At 35.6% G+C, this 17,902-nt stretch overlaps 2 protein-coding genes across 5 annotated transcripts in view; both read right to left on the minus strand.

Moving 5' to 3' along the window:
• The window catches only part of LOC128891722 (neurocalcin homolog), a 171,208-nt gene that overhangs the window by 72,891 nt on the left and 80,415 nt on the right, over positions 1-17,902 (minus strand). The gene's annotated exons all lie outside the window — the stretch shown is intronic.
• Positions 1-17,902, minus strand: part of LOC128891723 (neuronal calcium sensor 2) — a 140,178-nt gene that overhangs the window by 42,026 nt on the left and 80,250 nt on the right. For 2 of the 4 annotated variants that reach the window (XM_054151458.1, XM_054151455.1), the window contains exon 2: positions 16,391-16,823. The exons of 1 other annotated variant lie outside the window; for it this stretch is intronic. The gene's annotated coding sequence lies outside the window, so the exon portion shown is untranslated. Of the gene's footprint in view, positions 1-16,390; positions 16,824-17,121; positions 17,339-17,902 lie in introns of all 4 variants that reach the window. One more of the 4 variants, XM_054151459.1, reaches the window with a different exon arrangement.

Consider the following 17,902-nt stretch of genomic DNA (forward strand, 5'->3'; position numbering starts at 1 on the left):
ATTCAAATTTCACCAAAAACAATCCAAAATATTAAAATTAAAAACGATTCAACTAAAAGAAAAAAAAACTATATAATCTTTAAAGTCTACGATAACCAGGATTAAATATTTTTTATTTTAAAGGACTTTCTTTTATTTTCTTCTTCTGTATTTTAGTTTATTTATTTTTCCAAAACTGTATTCACGGTTGTCTCATTTTATATCGCCAATTAAATCTCAAGATATCTCAATAAGTGGAGTTTTTATCGATTTGAACGTAATAAAGCTAAAGTTGATTGAGGAAAATAATCAAGCGATTTTACCCATGAATGTTAAGAAAATAATTTCCTATTTAGGAAGGGCACAAAATAATCGTGCCAAAGTATTCAAACTTTACAGACTTTACGAGACCTTCAATTGATTATTTGCACCAAAGGAATGGTCTTTTGGTTGAAATGAAAGAATTTGAATGGGTCCTTTTACGAGAAGTGTCTTTGTAGGCGAAGGTCGTAGAAAACGTTTCCTTTACTTAACATCACAGAAACTTGAATGTAAATGAAGGTGAACTAGTTGAAGAGTTTGTTTTATTGAAAGTTATGTCTCTAGTAAAAAGTTCGAAGCAAAATAGACTTTCAGTCTATAAAAATGGGTAGAGGTTTTTGAATATTTCGTAGATAATCACAGTAATCGCGTAATTATTAAAGCTAAATAATTACATCATTTTATTCGCAAGGAATCGAAGTAAATTATATAAAGTAAACGAAAATTCATTTAATTTGTTTTCATTCACGCGATTCATTCATGTAAAAAATATAAAAATTCTAAACTAGAATACACCAGATCATGGTTTAAGGAAAAATGACTCCATAATTCAAGTCGTTTCATTGGTATCGCATTTGTATCCTAAGCACTATGCTTTATACATTAATAAAAAATTTAATAAAGAAAGTTCAATTCATCTTTAAAATGAAATTAATTTCCCAATATTTAAAATACATTAGAATACATAATTGAATAATAAAAAAAAATATATACGACGAAGATACGATTTACAGTGATAGTAAGTGGAACATGAAAAATCTTGGTACTTCATAAAATGTAATTAACGAACACCAAACTCGACAGAATTACGTAGACAGTTTTTGGTGCAATTTTTTAGCTCACGCTGAAACGTTCGTTTAATCTCTTTTTAAATTACGCTCAACCAGCTTGCTGTTTACGGTAAGCGTGAGTTAGCGATGCAATTACTCGCAAAGGGAGTTTAAAGTCTTTGGATGTAAGCCATTACTTCTCTCCTATGTATGCTCGCGAAGTTTGTAGTTATACGTCGTGCATTTAAGTAGCAAAAGTTGGGAAAGTTCCGCCTAGGAAAGTCATTTACATACATAATATGGCACTTATGGAAATTCGGTAGACGACGTAGGAAAACACAAATATGCAATTTATGCTGGTACGAACACGAAAATTCTATTTCGCCCCACGAACATATCCAATTATCAATATAAACTCTACTAGAAAACATAGGTATAATTCTTCGAAAAAGAGAATGATAAAAATTCGACAAGAAATATGAACCATACATGTGTACTGAAAACATCTTTTCGTCGAATTGTTAAATGCGCTTGGAAGAAATTATGTTATCCTGTTTCCACTTACGCTTATATTGCTGTAGAATTTAGATTCTACTGTGACAATAGAAATGCATCAATATTGCAGTGTTGCCTCGCGTATTATCACACGTATGTGAAATTGTTAACTATTGGCTATACATGTGTTTTGTATATATTTAACGAAAACGAAAAGCGAAAAGGTATTTATGAGTTTGATATAAGATTATTTCCTAAATAAATAGCACTCTAAAAAAGTACTAACTGGGAGAAACAAAAATGATATTTGAAATCTACGTATAGAAGTCTTCACTTTAATATTTTCCAGGGTTGTTTGGATACTTTCCAAAGAATGAAAAGTCTAATATGATGGAGACTTTTAGCGGATCTAGAAGTTTAATCTTTCTAAATCTTCACTAAGAGCATCGCTAAAATAAAATAGGAAGACATTTCGAACGTCTACCAAACGGTGCATACTTTGATCAATGAATAAATTGAATAAGTCAGAGATTTGCGTGTTGCGATATCAATTACATCAGTACTTCGTGTAGATATGAGTCGACACATGAAAACAACGTATTTTGTCATTGAAACATCTGTCACGAAAATATTACGGATAAAAGTAATTTGTTCACGTCCAAGAAAAAAAAAGTGTAATTTTTCGTAGAGATTTCCATTTAAAAGTTTGTAAGTTCCACCAAAGGGAGCATCCCATTTCAGATTCGCGACCTTTCAGATCCATATAATAAAAGACTTCAAACAATTAAAATGATAAAATAGTGTTTGAAGTTCTGAAATTAACAAAATAAGAAGGTGTATATACTCAGGATAATAAAACACAAGCCCTCTCTTTTGGATAAAATACTTCGACCTTTGAACCCATTGAAAATGCAAGTAACTCATTTTTCTCACTCACTCACTTCATTTACGTATATATTACACTATCTAACTGAACGTAACCAGACATGCATCGATAAAAAAGTATCGATACAAGATCATTCTTATCATCTTCACCGGACCTGCGATTAACTTCTTCAAGGATCAAGGGGCACACTGGTATCGTTTCACAGCTTCACGAAAGTCTCAAATATTTTAATCAAATACAAGAAGAACGAGGATCGAAAGCTAAAAAAATGACTGGAATCGGTACAAGACCATGTTAAGCTCAGAGAAAATGTATTTGGAGCATACCATCCAGCGCTACAACCCGTGTAAACGTCATAGCGCATACTTCTCGTATGCAAGTGTCTGCACGAGCGCAACACGAACTCGGCAATGAGATTCAAACAACGCGAACGGATGTCGGGCCCGTAAAATCGGGCGTCCTTGTAAGCATCCCGACGTTTCGTGAAAACAAATTAATTACTGAAATGATTCGTCACTTGGTCTTCGTTTGGCAACCGGTCAAAGTTGAAGCTCGTACTGGCAACGAAGAAAGTGTTGTTTCATCGCGAAAATGCACGCATCGATAGCCGCGATGGCCAAAATTCGCCCTGATACGGGGCTCCCTCGAACTTCTGGCTGCTCCCCAAACGGAAAAAAATTCCTGGCTTGGTGTAAATTTTCATCGAATCGAGACGTGATAAATGTAGCAGAAAGCTATTTTCCAGGTCTCGACACGAATCGGATCGCGAAGAGGGCGTAACGACGTTCCAGGATTTTGTTGGACCGAAGGCATTAATCTCAAGTGAAACTACATCGGGAAAAAAATATACATGTCGAATAGAGAGTAACCTCCTCCTTTTCGAAGTCGGTTAAAAATAGAGAGGAGAAAGTGCGCTCGCGATCACACGACTAATTGTAAGTTCTTTTATGGGTGAATGCAAACGAAACGTGTTTTTCTTTGCATGGGAAAAGCAATTCCCATTTTTTTTTTGTGGGATTCAATATTGTTTCAGATTTTAGGTGTATTGAAAACGAAAAAATATATTGTAATTCTGCAGATGATTCTGAAACATTTAATTTTAAAAAGGAATAATTTAATTTGATACGACGCCTTTTTTCTAACACTCCTTAAACTTGCATGTATGATATACTTATGCACGAAAGAGTGTAAGTCATAGTGGAGTAAATTATTTTATATACATACAATGAAATATCATGTCTAGATGATAACTATGCATACAAATGAATATTTAATAAATGTATGTAGTAAATTACATTTCAATAATCTATCACTTCAATTTCGATTTTAACCTCAATCAAATATTATATAACGGAAGTTTCAATAAAGATGTTAATTTTCTTAAATCTATAAATACATAAAATGTAAATTAATCATTCTTTGCTGTTATTCAGGCATGTGTCTACAATATCAGTCTCACAGAACTAATTCAGGTTAATTATAAATGCAGAATAAGCACAATCGTCCCTGTTTTTCTAAAAACGATGCTAATCATAAAAAGCATAATACACACGTGAAAAAGAGTTACTCGTGTCTTCAATAGGTTCAAAGGTACGGGAGATGTAAAGCACGTTTTAAACTTGAGGTAATGCAGCTAAGAAAAAATACATGTTTCTTATTTTTAGCTGCTCTACAAGCCTGCAAAGTTCCTTCAACATCGGCGTCGGATACTTTGCAGATGTTCCTCGTAAGACAGAATTTCACATAATGTACGTTTAAGTGGTTGGGGCGTTGGACTGAAAAATAAGGTTGCTTATGGAAATTATTCTGGCAACACGGTGAATAATTCCATCCAATGTTTGCATATTACTCAAGAGTACACACGTTAACATGCAAGTCTACGTTAAAAAATCTGAATTGCAGAACAGTTATAGGCAATCAGTATTCACTACGCCTGGATTAATGAAGAAAGTATCTAACTATAAAATCATTATGATATAACAAATAAACTGAAGCACCTTGGTATTTTCTAATTGAGATACGACAATATTAACCCCCTACGGGCTCGTGTAACTTCCAGGTCACGTGATAATATATCAACACTTTACCAAGTAATTATAGTTTTTTTTTTTCAAATTGACAAATACGTCTTAATTATATAATGTCTCCGATAACCAATAACAATATTGATATCGGTTAGCAGCACCATTAACCTGAAATATCAAATTAAATGCCTTGCAAGTTGTTTGCAGAACAAATATTCGACCCATAGAGGGTTCGTTCTATTTATTAGAATCAATTAAATGCAGAAATGAGTCGTTGCCAAAACGAAAGTACAACAACCAGCGATATAAAGACAATCATTTTACTTAAATTCCGCACGACCAATGATAAAACCAATGCTGGAATCAATTGCCTTAATTAATTTCTGACCTACCAACGATATAAACGATTGTCTTAATTAATGTATGGAGCAAAGAAAATTGTATTTCCCCTTTTTCGTCCGATTACCGAGGCAGTCACCCTAAGTGGTGAGTTATGTAGAAAATTAAGGCGAACTGGAAGCTCGACTCCACACAAATCCGGACGTGGGACGACAGTAAGTAACGAAGAGAAAGAAATTAACGGCTACGCTGCATAGCTCGCAACCGCTTCGTTAGTTCACGGTAAATAGAGCACGAGCTTGGAATCAGCAAAAAGAGTGTTCTACGAATTCTCGCATGATATTAATTACGTCCGTGCCGTATCAGTCCGCGACGAGAATCGCACGATGCAAAAGTTTGTTCGTCGCGTCAGAGCGTGCCAATGTCCACTCGTTAGCGATCGCAGATTAATATCGCATTATTCTCTTTAACGTTATTTACCAATAAGGGAAGTATCGGAAATTATTTTACCAGCAATGGAAACATTAATTTGCATAACGTGGCAGTAACCAAATGTATATTCACATTGGTTTACGAGAAATTGAACACCGTTGACAATGGCCCATTAACGCGCGGTATTGCATCGTGGGTGACCCAATAATTGTCCCGTACTTGGTGCCTCCCAACCCTTTTCACATCACGGTGAGCATACTTAGGCGAGACCACTGTTTACACGGTACACTTTTACGAATAGAGGAGATTACGATATCACGATATTATTAGAAATTTTACAGAAATTTCTGCGAAATATATGCGGAGTATATTCCATAAAATAATATGATAATTATTAATTGTTTGGAAGTAAATATGTTTTGTGTAAGGTTAACATGTTTTTTCATACTTACATATGCGACAGGTGCGCGAAACCCACGTGTGGTTTCAGTATGCAATAAATTTCATTTGATTTATTCTTTATTAGAGTGCAGTCGACTACCTCTCATAAGCCTGTTCATTTTTTTCATCATTTCAAACGTTATATTTACGTTTAGAATTGATTTAATTATTTGCCGCAAAATATATACTGTGATTTTCTCGTATTATTTTGTGTTCTTTTTTCTATTGTTAATTAATAGTAATAATAAATAATAATAAATTTTATCGTCATGTATACTCTTATAGATTACTTGCAATTTAGTTGCCTACCCCTTTTCGATAAGTTACATCTTATTTAACAAATCATAATTGCTTTCCTATACGTACTTAGTTTCTAATTTTGACAGTTTTATCGCAGGCTTATACGGGGTAGCCTGGAGGAAAGGTTTATTTAACTTTTTAATGTGAAATTCGATCCTCCTCAAGATTCATTTGAGGTATTTCTTAAAATTTTTGCATAAATGGATATAGATTAGAAAAAAAAAAAACGAAAGAAACTGATAGCTTTTCCTTGCAGGTCGAAAAGTAAAAAGTATTTATTCTGGTTTTGAAATTCCATTACGCCTCTAGCTATAGCCAAACTATTGCTAGTACATTACGTACACCTGGAACCCATAAAATCGCGTCGATTTCTCTCCTCTTGTTTAGAATAACAGAGATATTTCAGACGAGCAGTTAGTGACCCAGGCTCAACATCTATTCTTTCCTTAGCATTGCGTTATATCAATAAATATTGCATTCCTACGTCGTAAACCATTTTAAGTAATACTTTTTTGTTAAGTCATGCGCTGACAGTGTTTTCGGTAAATACTAATATCAATGCGTTGATATGATCGATATATCATCATCATTAGAAAAAATAATATTACAAACACTTTCGTGAATTTTTCTTTTCATTTCTGCTAACTAAAGATTATGATATATGTACGAATATAATAATTCGTCATTATCTCATTCCTTTATTCATATGTTTCTATTGCAGGGCACAATATTTGAAAATCTTAGACCGAATGAATAATTATATATAATGTTACACAGAAAACAGTTATAATTGGTGTTCATGCAATATATTCAGAAATTTGCAAGATTTTGTAAGATTGTAAACATGCATTTTATGGAGACATGCTTACTGCAATGTTGTTGTCTATACTCGTTGTATCAAATATATTTATAAATATAGAGGAACATTGTTTGAAGAAATGTTTCCTATATGAAAAAATACATTGTAAGCGAACGTATCGAACGGTAGCAGTATTTTACACGTAGTAACGCAATTCCACTACACTCTACGTTCTATCATTCTATCTTCACATCAATCCGGAATAGATAAGTATAATGGAATTTTAATGTCACGGCTTGTAACCTAGATTTTCTATTAATAATTATCCAGAATAGAGTGCCAGATATTGATTTTTTCCTATTTCACGTACAAGTTTTAAAATATAATAAAGACCAAAAATGGATTTTAGGGGGAGGGGGCGAACGTAGTTTTACGAATACTTAAGTAAAATTTCATATAAAATTCAAAACACTGGCAAAGGTATGAGTTTGAAGAAGAAGGTCTTTTGCGTTACAATCGCGATTGAATAGTTCACTGAATGTTATTTCCATTTCTTTAACTATGTACTTCGTAAAGAAAAAGTATTAATCTCTTCAGGGACGATTTTTCTTCACGTTTTTCTTATATCTCTAACTGTACTTTGGAAATAACATTATCAGTGCAGCCGAAATATAAAATCTGTACTCCTCTTGTTGAGGGATTCTGTCGTGAATAAGTTATTACCAATCTGTTTTTTATTATCGACAGTAATTATAATTATACAAAACTAAACGTCCACATATATGGCCAAGGGCGTGAAGAGGTTGATTGTATTAACTTTTTAACCTAAACGAACGTGTGAGACCCGGGGTATAGAATTTGAGCCGTCTATGAAAAACACGAGTCAGGCACGTCGCATGAAAAGGTGCAAGGAATTTTACACCTGATTATGGCACGCACGATCCCACAGTAAATCCTAGACCAAAGGGTTAATAAATGTCGGGAGTGACCATGACATTTTAAAAACGATCGTTCGAGGTGTCGGAACCTACTTCTAGTATGCCGAATTAGTCCTCGAAGAAGTCATGGCCAAGCAAGGACAAAGAAGAGTATAAATCACTTGATGATTGTCGATTCTTATATATACAGATGATTTTACGAGGAAAAAATGAATCGAAAATGAGCAACGGAGTTTTTTTAATTTGAGCTTTCAATTATGAGAAAATTGATCTTGAATCTCTTGGAGCACGTGTGCGACTTCATCAGCGTGTCTGACCATTACTCGCCATTTCTACTTATGCTGCTTCTGTTATGTTAGTGTCCGCTTCGATTAGTTGTAATCATTTAAAAAATTGCAGTGTGCATAGAAGAGGTATGGTAGATCGAGCAATGGCAGAATTAGTAGAACTGGCCAGTCGTGGTCAGACATGGTTAGCCAAACCTTTCGATCTCTATTTTTACGAAAACGAAGCTTCCTACGAAAAAATATCATTCTTCGTTTTCGTTTCGTTTTCAAGCAAAGAATCATCCCCTGATGTGGAATACTATTTATTTTACGTCGTTCGCATTTGACCGCGTGTTCTTTCGCGAATCAGTAGGTGACTGTCTTTTGTTTTCCGTAACTCAGATGTTTCGATCGATATTTTTCATTGTGAATGTAACGATGCCAAAACTTTTGAGATTACAAATTGAAAACGTATCTTTATTCAAAATAAAACGTAGCCTGTGTTGCTCAGGAATAGCGTAGCTTTCTATTACTGAACCATACTATTTTCAAAAGAGCTTGTGCAAGATCACTTGTACTGCGTTCAATTTTAATTATTTTCATTAAAAATAGATTACGTATATTTTTCAAATATGAATAAATATGTGTGCAACGCCCTATACAAAAATTCTTTATACATATATAAAAGAAAAGATCCGACAGAATACAGTACCAGAAAATTGACGCTCTGGACTAGAATACACTCCCTTAATATATAAAAATTCGTAGACACTTTTCAATAGATATTGAATATGCACAATAAATTTTACAAGAATGCGACGTTTTGACGGAAAGTAATTGTTGCGTGAAAAGCAGAGTCATTTAAAGGTGAAATGTGGCAGAAGAAAAGCTCAGCGAATGCGTTTAAACGCGAATATAATTATAAGGCTAAATTATGCTCTCTACGCTGATTGTCAGTCTTGCCCAACAGGAAGAAGGAAACAAACTTCGGTGGTACGCTTCTAGTGTCATCCGTCCGGCGACACCACGTGATTCCGTATCTTTAACAAAGAGACTCTCGCAACTAGAGCTTCATAGAGATGTGTTAAAAATAACAATGGGACGTAGAAGATCCACACCAACGAATGTTATCTTGGTAGAAGTTAAAATTCCCTATTCAAAACATTCCACAGCATACTCGTGTTATTTATTATTGCTACCAAAGATCTTGCAACAAAATGTAAACATCCCGATGGATTTTGGTAAAGCATAGAGTCTAGAGAAAATCACCACACCCAAAATGATGAACCTTAAGTACAACAGAAGGATTCGTTTTTTTATGAGAACATTTAAAGTACAAGATTTAAATATCACATTTGTAACTCCATAAAACTGCTTAATCAGAGATAAGATAAACTGAAGCAGAATCATCCAATTATTATTGAATTCGAAAGAAGACGTCGAAGATATTATCGTAGTTCAAATTGTTTGCAATTACTCAAGGGATAAGTTTATAGCCGTTTGGATCACGAATTATTACAAAAGAAGATCGTGAATTTTCTTTTTAAAACAACAAATTTAATATCACTTTTTATTACCGAAACGATAACCTAGATTACACATCTGTATTAAACCTTAGCGCCCAAGGGAAAATGCTTTAAATTTGCCTGACAGTGAATGAGTTAAACTCTATCTTCCTCTATTTTATAAACTGTCGTTCGTATTTGAATATAGATTAGAAGTGAGAGTAAAGAAGAGAATAAAGTGACGACTGAACCTAGTGCGACGGTAGAGAACAATCGAACGCTGTCAATTTTCCGTATTAAACATAATTAAAGGCTGCGTGAAAGAATACATTATTTTAAAACGTCGGCCGCGTTGGAGTCGCGGAAAGTTCTATTCGGAAGGGACTTATGAGTCGTCCGCGGTAAGACATTACACGGGTGTTTCATTGCTCATAAAGAAATGAGATCTGTCTTGCCACAAGGACGATTGTGTTTTATATAACTCCCCTAGAAACTATCATGTGAAAATGTCAAGAAAGGCGAAAAATGTCGAGGAACAGGAGGCGTCGTTAGCTCAACGTCTGCGCACAATGTTAGGCTCTTTCATTCTGTCACCTACACAGTGGAAAATATTCAATCTACCAGACAAAGCTTCGGCGTGTCAAAATTGCGGTTTATTAAAAAAATTGTATGGGTGTCAGCTAGTATCCTTTAATCCTTAGATGACCACGCGATTTTTTCCTACTGTGTCACGGAATCAATAACGGACACTCAAGAAAAAAGCCATACGCTGAAATCCCTTTTGCAAATACTAATATAGACGCGTTTATCGGTGAAATGACCGAATTAATCTATATCATCTGTTACAAAAATAATATTCAAAGTCTGAATTATGTAACTTCGGTCATTTCAAAATAAGTAAGAAAGATGTCCATACAAATCTGGTTTATTGTTAATTTCAAGAGGAACATAATGTCACTAAATAGTTTTCTAAATGCAAACTAATATCTTCACCGTGTTAAATACAATGAGAAAGTCTGTTCTTACTTTTGCCGGAGCGTTTTACAACGAGCATCCATGATTGAAGGACATTCAAGGTCATTAAAGGTCAACTACGCAGAAAAACATTTGATTCCAAAGAATAAATCAGCGTGGTAATTTTCTTACACACACTACGAATGCAAGTGTTCAAAATGGTGACCTTGAACGTCAATGCATGCCTTAAAGTGATTCAGTACTGCGCGTTCCCCACATTGCCAAATCTGGCACGATCAGCACATCTCTCAGCATACAAACGCACTGCTTATTCTCTACTTCGGCGACAATACTCATAAATTAAAACCGCATCAACCTTCGCTGTTTTCGAATGTCGAAACACGAAAATTAGAATAAATTTATGGTGCCGCACTTTTGGTCACAATCACATTACGCATTAGTAGCATTCGTGAATATTTATAAATGTTGAGTACGTTACACGATTAAATTTTTGTTTACAATTTAATACTTGAAATTAAATATAGCTTCAAATATATTTTAAGGAAATATTTTTCGACAAATTTTAAATAGCTTGTAACAACTTTCAACATCCTTCAACAACCTTGAATACTCTTCTATCGTAAAATATTGCATTAGAAATTAAATAAATGGTGACATTCAGTCAGAACAAAATGAAGTTGGCCTTCGTATGTTCTTTATATTTACAAAAAAAAAAAACGGAAAATATCACAGATGACATTCGATTGTGTTTCTCGAACTCCGAACAAGATTTGTTCGAAGCATCACATTTTCTTATTACTAAAAGTTAACGTTGCAGGTAATCGGTTACGATCACATCGCACCTCGAGTAACATTTTTGGCCCAAAAAGGAATATTATTGCGATCCGTTTTGGAGCTACTAGCTGAACTCATCAGGAAGGCTTATCTAGCAAAGCCTGCTTTAGACGTAACACCATTAATCGTTTGAACAGTCTTCAATTAGTCGATAGTTTATTACGATATAATTAGTTTGAACAGATGGTTTAAACGATTAATAACACCGCGTTTAAGGCAGGATTTGCTAGATAAGCCTTTGCTGATGAGTCTAACTATATCAAATCCAGGGACGAAACACAGTAATATTGCTTTTCATTCTAAATTATTAAACTACCAACTTAGAAACTGATTATGGGGTAGTGATAATTTCTATATTCTTTTTCTGTAAAGTTAAAGACTCCCTTAGAGTTGGAAGGAAAATCAATTTTCAAAGAAATTATTAATGGTATTGCATTTGCTCTTACAACCAAATTTTATTCTACATTTTAAATCTACTTTTAAATAAAAAATCAATGCTCTTTCATAAATTCTATTTTCAAATTCTATTTCATTTTTAATTTCTTTAGACTTTTTAAATATTCTAATCCACCTAATGTTTACTTTGAAGTTTACTATAATATTATTATAAATCAATGCTTTTTCATAAGTCTTATTGTCAAATTCTATTTTATTTTAGATTTCTTTAAACTCTTTGAATATTCTGGTCCACCTAATGTTCACTTTGACATTTACTATTATACGTGCAATTTTTCAAAAGAAAAAACAACGGAATATAGAATTTCCACGTAGTGGGCCTTTGACTCGTTCAATTTTCGTCATCGAGAGTATTGCGCTTTGGTATTTCCACGCAATACCAAATGATTTTTTGGAAACGTAAATATTTTGCAAGAGAATAAATACACAATTCTTGGTTGTTAGCCAGCAAAATGCAAATACTAACTGGCTCGCGTGTTTGCCGAAGCGAGGTCCTGTTTTACGATTTCGATCGTTTCAGACAACGATTTCCTTTCACAAATATTCACTCTAGATGGAGTTTCATAGCTGTGGGTACACATAGAGAAACGCTAAGTAATAACCACGCATATATTTAAATGCAAAGTGAGATTGTTTTATTCGTGGAACATCGATTTGACAAAAGAAATCCGTTTGAAGTAGACGAAACGAACTAGTGACTGATACGAGATAAATTGCATCTCCTTTGTATTACTCCGTGAAATTCCTCCAGCAGTTTCCAGAATGCTGCGTCCTCGATAATTTCTTTGTACAAAGTACTACCCCTCATTTTATTACGCTTTCCCAACTTCCTTGTACTACAAATATTCCCACGAGAAATTAAAATTTTTTTTAACACAGGGGAATAATTTATACGATAGAGTCGTACTTATTCCGTAAATTTGAATAGAGACGGAGACGGGCAAAGTTCTTATTTGCATAAAAATGTCGAATAAAGAAGAACGGACAAAAAATGGAAATATTAAATAATAGATTTACGACTCAAATTGGACGAGTGAAAGCTTATCTGAATAATCGTCTTGCTGGAGAAATGCAAGAAATAAATTGCCGTATAGTGTTTTTATTCGTCATCCATTATTCAAATAAAGTCTTGCTGTTTCGTTTATCTCTCACTAGAAGACTAAGTAGCTATATTAACGTACATATTTGCGAGAACGTAAACTACAGTTAAGAAGTTAAATTTATGTAACTACCAAACTTAAGTTTGATAAGTACTAGGGATTAAGAAGCACGATTAGTGCCATTTTAATGTCATTCCCAACTGTTCTATACAAGGGAGGATCTAATTGAAGCTGTTCGCCGATTATATCGAATAACGCGCAGTGCAGTTATCTATGTGACTTCGAGATCGAAACGTTGAAGGTATTCTAGAACGCGAAAGAGAAAAACGATGCCAGTGGCATTTATACATATTCAAGCATTCCATCTTGGGCACGCGTTGCGCTTGATACGTCATAGTACACAGTGTTTCCCAACTATTTTCGCTATCTAGCTCAAGTGACTCTAGGTCTGTCATGGTCTCTTGAGAATCAAAGCCGAACGGTTTCTTGTAACTAAGGAAACGTTAATGATAACACAAGCTGGATCGAGTTGGAAATACTTTATGAATAAAATGATACTTTCGGTTAAGCCTTTCGGTTTTCCCCTAGATTTTTGATTGACTTTCTTATTAATTTTCATATTATTCACAAGTGGACTGCGGAGGTTTATGCATTTATAGCAAGCGAAAGTATGGAGATATCTATGAGAATGTGCACAAATACAATATTTCAATTTGCATTATTGAATTATCTAATAATAATATGAAGTTTGAATTCTCTTGTTTTTGTATACATTGAAGACATGTACGTATATTATATATAACCAAGTCAAATTTTGTTTCGTTACGTCAATCAATAATAAAAATGTAACTATAAATCATTCTTTAACGTTGCTTGTACAAAAAGAATTCATACTGAGATCCACTCAATAACCATGAAGAGGTTCGATTATTTTTGTTTCCTGAATTTGGAATAATTCTATTTTATTGTCTTCCTAAGACATTACACTTACTATTGACATTAACATTGCTCGTTTAGTGGCACTCAGGACTTTCATACTCTTCCTTAATTTCTTCACTCGTTATTCGCTATTAAATTGTACTTATACTTAGAAAGGATCACGGACCCTCGCTAAATATAGTATTCTAGATTCTAGACTTAAATATAGTATCACTAAATAATTAACTATACATTCTATCACTGTTCCATATACATAAAAGAGAAAATTGTTTCTTTAAGGATACTTGGGACTTCTATACTCTTTCTAAATGTCTTCTTCAGCTATTTAAGGCTTACTCGCACCTGACGTGGATCACGCACCTCAAGGGTCTAAACATTCTATCGATAAGTAACGAACCCCGTACGTTCCCCGTTCTCGTTCGATACAACACAACAAAATTATACTTTCTGAATAATTTAAAATCGATTTCCTGCTAGCAATGATTTGTATCGAAGATACATGTCCTGCGATGAAACAACTGCTCGGAATGTCAAGGGTAAGCTACGTAACTTGATGCTCACGCAGGTCTAACCCAAACGAATATTCCCAAATCGTCTGTAGCTCAAGGCAGCAATAAATCTTAATTTACTTCTGCTATTGATTTACCGGGTACCATTACGAGACGGTAATTTCAACTTAACTGCTTCTGTTCCGCGCAACGTTGCAACGCTACGAAACGCCTAACCGCAGTTACGACCCTATGAAAAAAACACCCGATATAAATCAGCAGGCAACAGTTAACAAACCCCCAACGATTCGCTCGGAAGTGAAATATCAAGCTGGAATTGTCGACTTAGCGTAAATATGTATTCTCATTATTCCACCTCACACGTCAAAATGTATATTATTATGCATAACCACGCGACGGTTTGCATAGTAAACAATATTCAACAAAAGTACACACCGCGGGAAACTGACTCGTGGGAACTTTATTAGGGGAATTTCATGACCACGAAAATATCTACAATTCTGAAAATATAAAGTTTCTTATGAAAGAGTGTTCTATCGAATATTTCGTTCGTTTATACGAAGCCTACGCTCCAAAAGATAAAGTGTTTTATAAAACTAATGCTTCCGTTGAAAGATAAATACGAAGTTGGACTACTTGAAATGTTTCTATCATAAGTTTAATCGATACGCTTCCAATAATAAGAGCCATCGAGTATCGAGCAATTTATTCGAATAATTTTCTCTGCGACAAGCCAACTCCTCGATTGGAGAATTTAAATTCCCTTAACGTGAATTATTGCACAAACGTACGATATTTCCCTTACGTTTGCTTGATTTTATTTCTCGAACGAAAATGTAGTAATTGCTCAGGCGTGCAATTACATCGTCAAGAAATATTTCTTCTTTTCTTATTACGTTCATCTCGGAGAAGCTTTAGCAGAACTGTAAGGAGATTAGGGGGTGAGGGCAGTAAAGAGATCCAAAATGATGGACGAGAAGGAAATGGCAGACCGTCATGAATTATGCAGCTGCCTCAAAATTCGTGGTATCGCTACGAAATCTACAGTAACCACGAATATCGAATCAGTTCGAATGACTTATCGAAGGCAGCAACGAATTATTTTAGCCACACTTCTCCCAAGTGCTTTCTGACCATAATATATCAACCTATTCGAGCCTGAGACATATTGGAATGTATGGAGATTTTCAAGTTTCCTTTTAATATATAATTTCTAATAATACATAAATTTATATAAAAGTATCTTGTGTCTTCTATATATTGCAATACATACTTAATTATTGATATTTTATATATTTTTCGATTTGTGCACATCCTCGTACATTTTTCCATATTTCCAGTTGCTATTAAATGCATAATCTTCTACAGTCTAATGATTAAGTTAATGATTGTTTTTGTGATTATAGGGTCAAATTTCATTAGACAATATTATTTCATTAAGAACGTATCCAAGTTAGTTGAAACGACGCTACTACAATGTTATTATCGAAACGAATTTGTTGATACGAGATGAATGATATGTTTTTCATAGATTCGAAAAGTGCTTTGAAAACAATGTATTCATGTTTTAAAATCTTTTAATCGATTTAAAATTTTTGTACACTTTGAAGCTTAACGTATTAACAATAGATTCAGTGCTTGGAACCAAGTATTGTTCGTCAACTCGTAACCAGGACAAACTTTTTACTCGAGTAGAAATTTAGAATACGAATAAAAGATGTGCAAAATTTCATTTGAATATTTCATGTATCGAATACTTTCCTTGAATATTACTTTCATCGAACAAAAATTTGAATCGCCAAAAGGATCGTCTATAAAACAGACGTTCGAACGGTTGTTGCGCGAAATAAACGTTCCGAGTAAATCACACTACGGTACTTCTAGTCGTCGTTAACTATTCGAATATAATTTTCGCAACGATAACCCATTACACCGTGCCATTACATAAATCATGCAGTATTTACGTAACAACAATCGCCTTCGAAATAATCCACCTTATCCGGTAGTACTGCGCGTTAAAAGAGGCGAGAGCGTGTCGCAGCCCGACGCGACGGCTCGTAAAGCAAAGGGAATTCACCTTACCAGTTGATTAACGTAGCGAATCCTACGATGTGACGAGGCGCCCTTTAACGACGCGGCTTCGTTGAAACTGCGGGCTCCCTTCCACCGTCGTCTCACTTTGAACGTCAAAATCACACGTTGAACAGGAAGACCGCGATACTCGAATGCGTGCACACGGCCACGAGTGAGAGAACTGACTCGTCGCAAAGTTCAGCGGTTGGACCAATCGGAGGTTCCCGAGCAACCGAAATTCGCTCGCAAAATTTCTCAGTTGTTTCCAAAAAGGACACCCCCACCTTCTTCTTTCACAACACACGAGAGCAAAAAAAAAAAAAAACTTTCCTACGTAACACTTGAATCCTCGCACACCTCCCGTCTATCCTTTACGTGCACGCACAAATCATCGATGGTTCGGGCCGCGTAAAACCATCCACGCGTCCTGCCAACGCCAGAACTGGAAACGCGATTACGATACTCTCTCGTGACGGGGGACTTTTTCATGGGAACACACGTGTGACATCGATCGCGAGTCAGGACAAGAAACAGAGCTTCGAAGAGTATGGCATCGCTGACAAGCCGCGGGCAAATCGTTAACGCCGACGTCTCGCGGACCAGATCGGACCCGTGGCAAAAGGAAGGAAGAGAGTAAAGAAACGGGTAAGGAGAAAAATCGTGAAACCGCAGAAATAGACTGTCTGAACTCTCTCGTTACACCATCGACAACAACACCCGTGGTACGTGTTCCCGTTTACCTCGAATTGCCTCGAGACTTGGACAGCTCGCAGCGAGGTGTACGCGATCAAATAAAATGATAACACACACTCGGAGCCTCCTTTAATCGTTTCCTGGCTCTTCGTCCCTTCTTCCCTCAGCGAGGAATATATTCTCGGTTCGTTCACTCTGTCACCGGGACAAATTTCCCAACACCAATTAGCCTCGCGCTCGAACGCCCACCGAGATGCACTGGTGCTGCATACATATATCGGGTTCTTTAAGCTTCTAAACCGTACTTAGACCGCGGCTTAGACACACTCTACGTGTAAGCTCTTTCTCTCGTCGGTTGACGCTCCCCATCCCTCTCTCTCTCTCTCTCTCTCTCTCTCTCTTTCTCTCTCTTTTTGATGGCCGTTCGCAAAGGAACATTAAACGACAACAGCGGAACGAGGATCGTCCCTAGGTGAGTCCTGTACGCGAATCTGCCTCGCTTCCGTCAACGAGCGTGCGTACTCGATTTCTCGAGACGACGAGCCAGGACGCATCGAAACCTTCACTCGTTTTCCTTTTTCCTGTTTCGTGTCGCGTTTTCCTTGCCGTCAGACTGCTGAAGCGTGTGTGGTGTTCACATGCGCGGAGATCGATGACGTTCGGAAACGAAGAAGCTCGGACAAGAGACTCTTCTATTCGCGGGCTGTGTGTATTCGATATCGTGGCAAGAAATAGAAAAAGAGAGAGAGAGAGCGAGAGAGAGCGAGAGGGAGAGAGAGAGAGAGAGAGAGAGAGAGAGAGAGAGAGAGAGAGAGAGAGAGAGAGAGA

Source organism: Hylaeus anthracinus, unplaced genomic scaffold, assembly GCF_026225885.1.
Source record: "Hylaeus anthracinus isolate JK02 unplaced genomic scaffold, UHH_iyHylAnth1.0_haploid 12002, whole genome shotgun sequence".
Taxonomy (NCBI): Eukaryota; Metazoa; Arthropoda; class Insecta; order Hymenoptera; family Colletidae; genus Hylaeus; species Hylaeus anthracinus.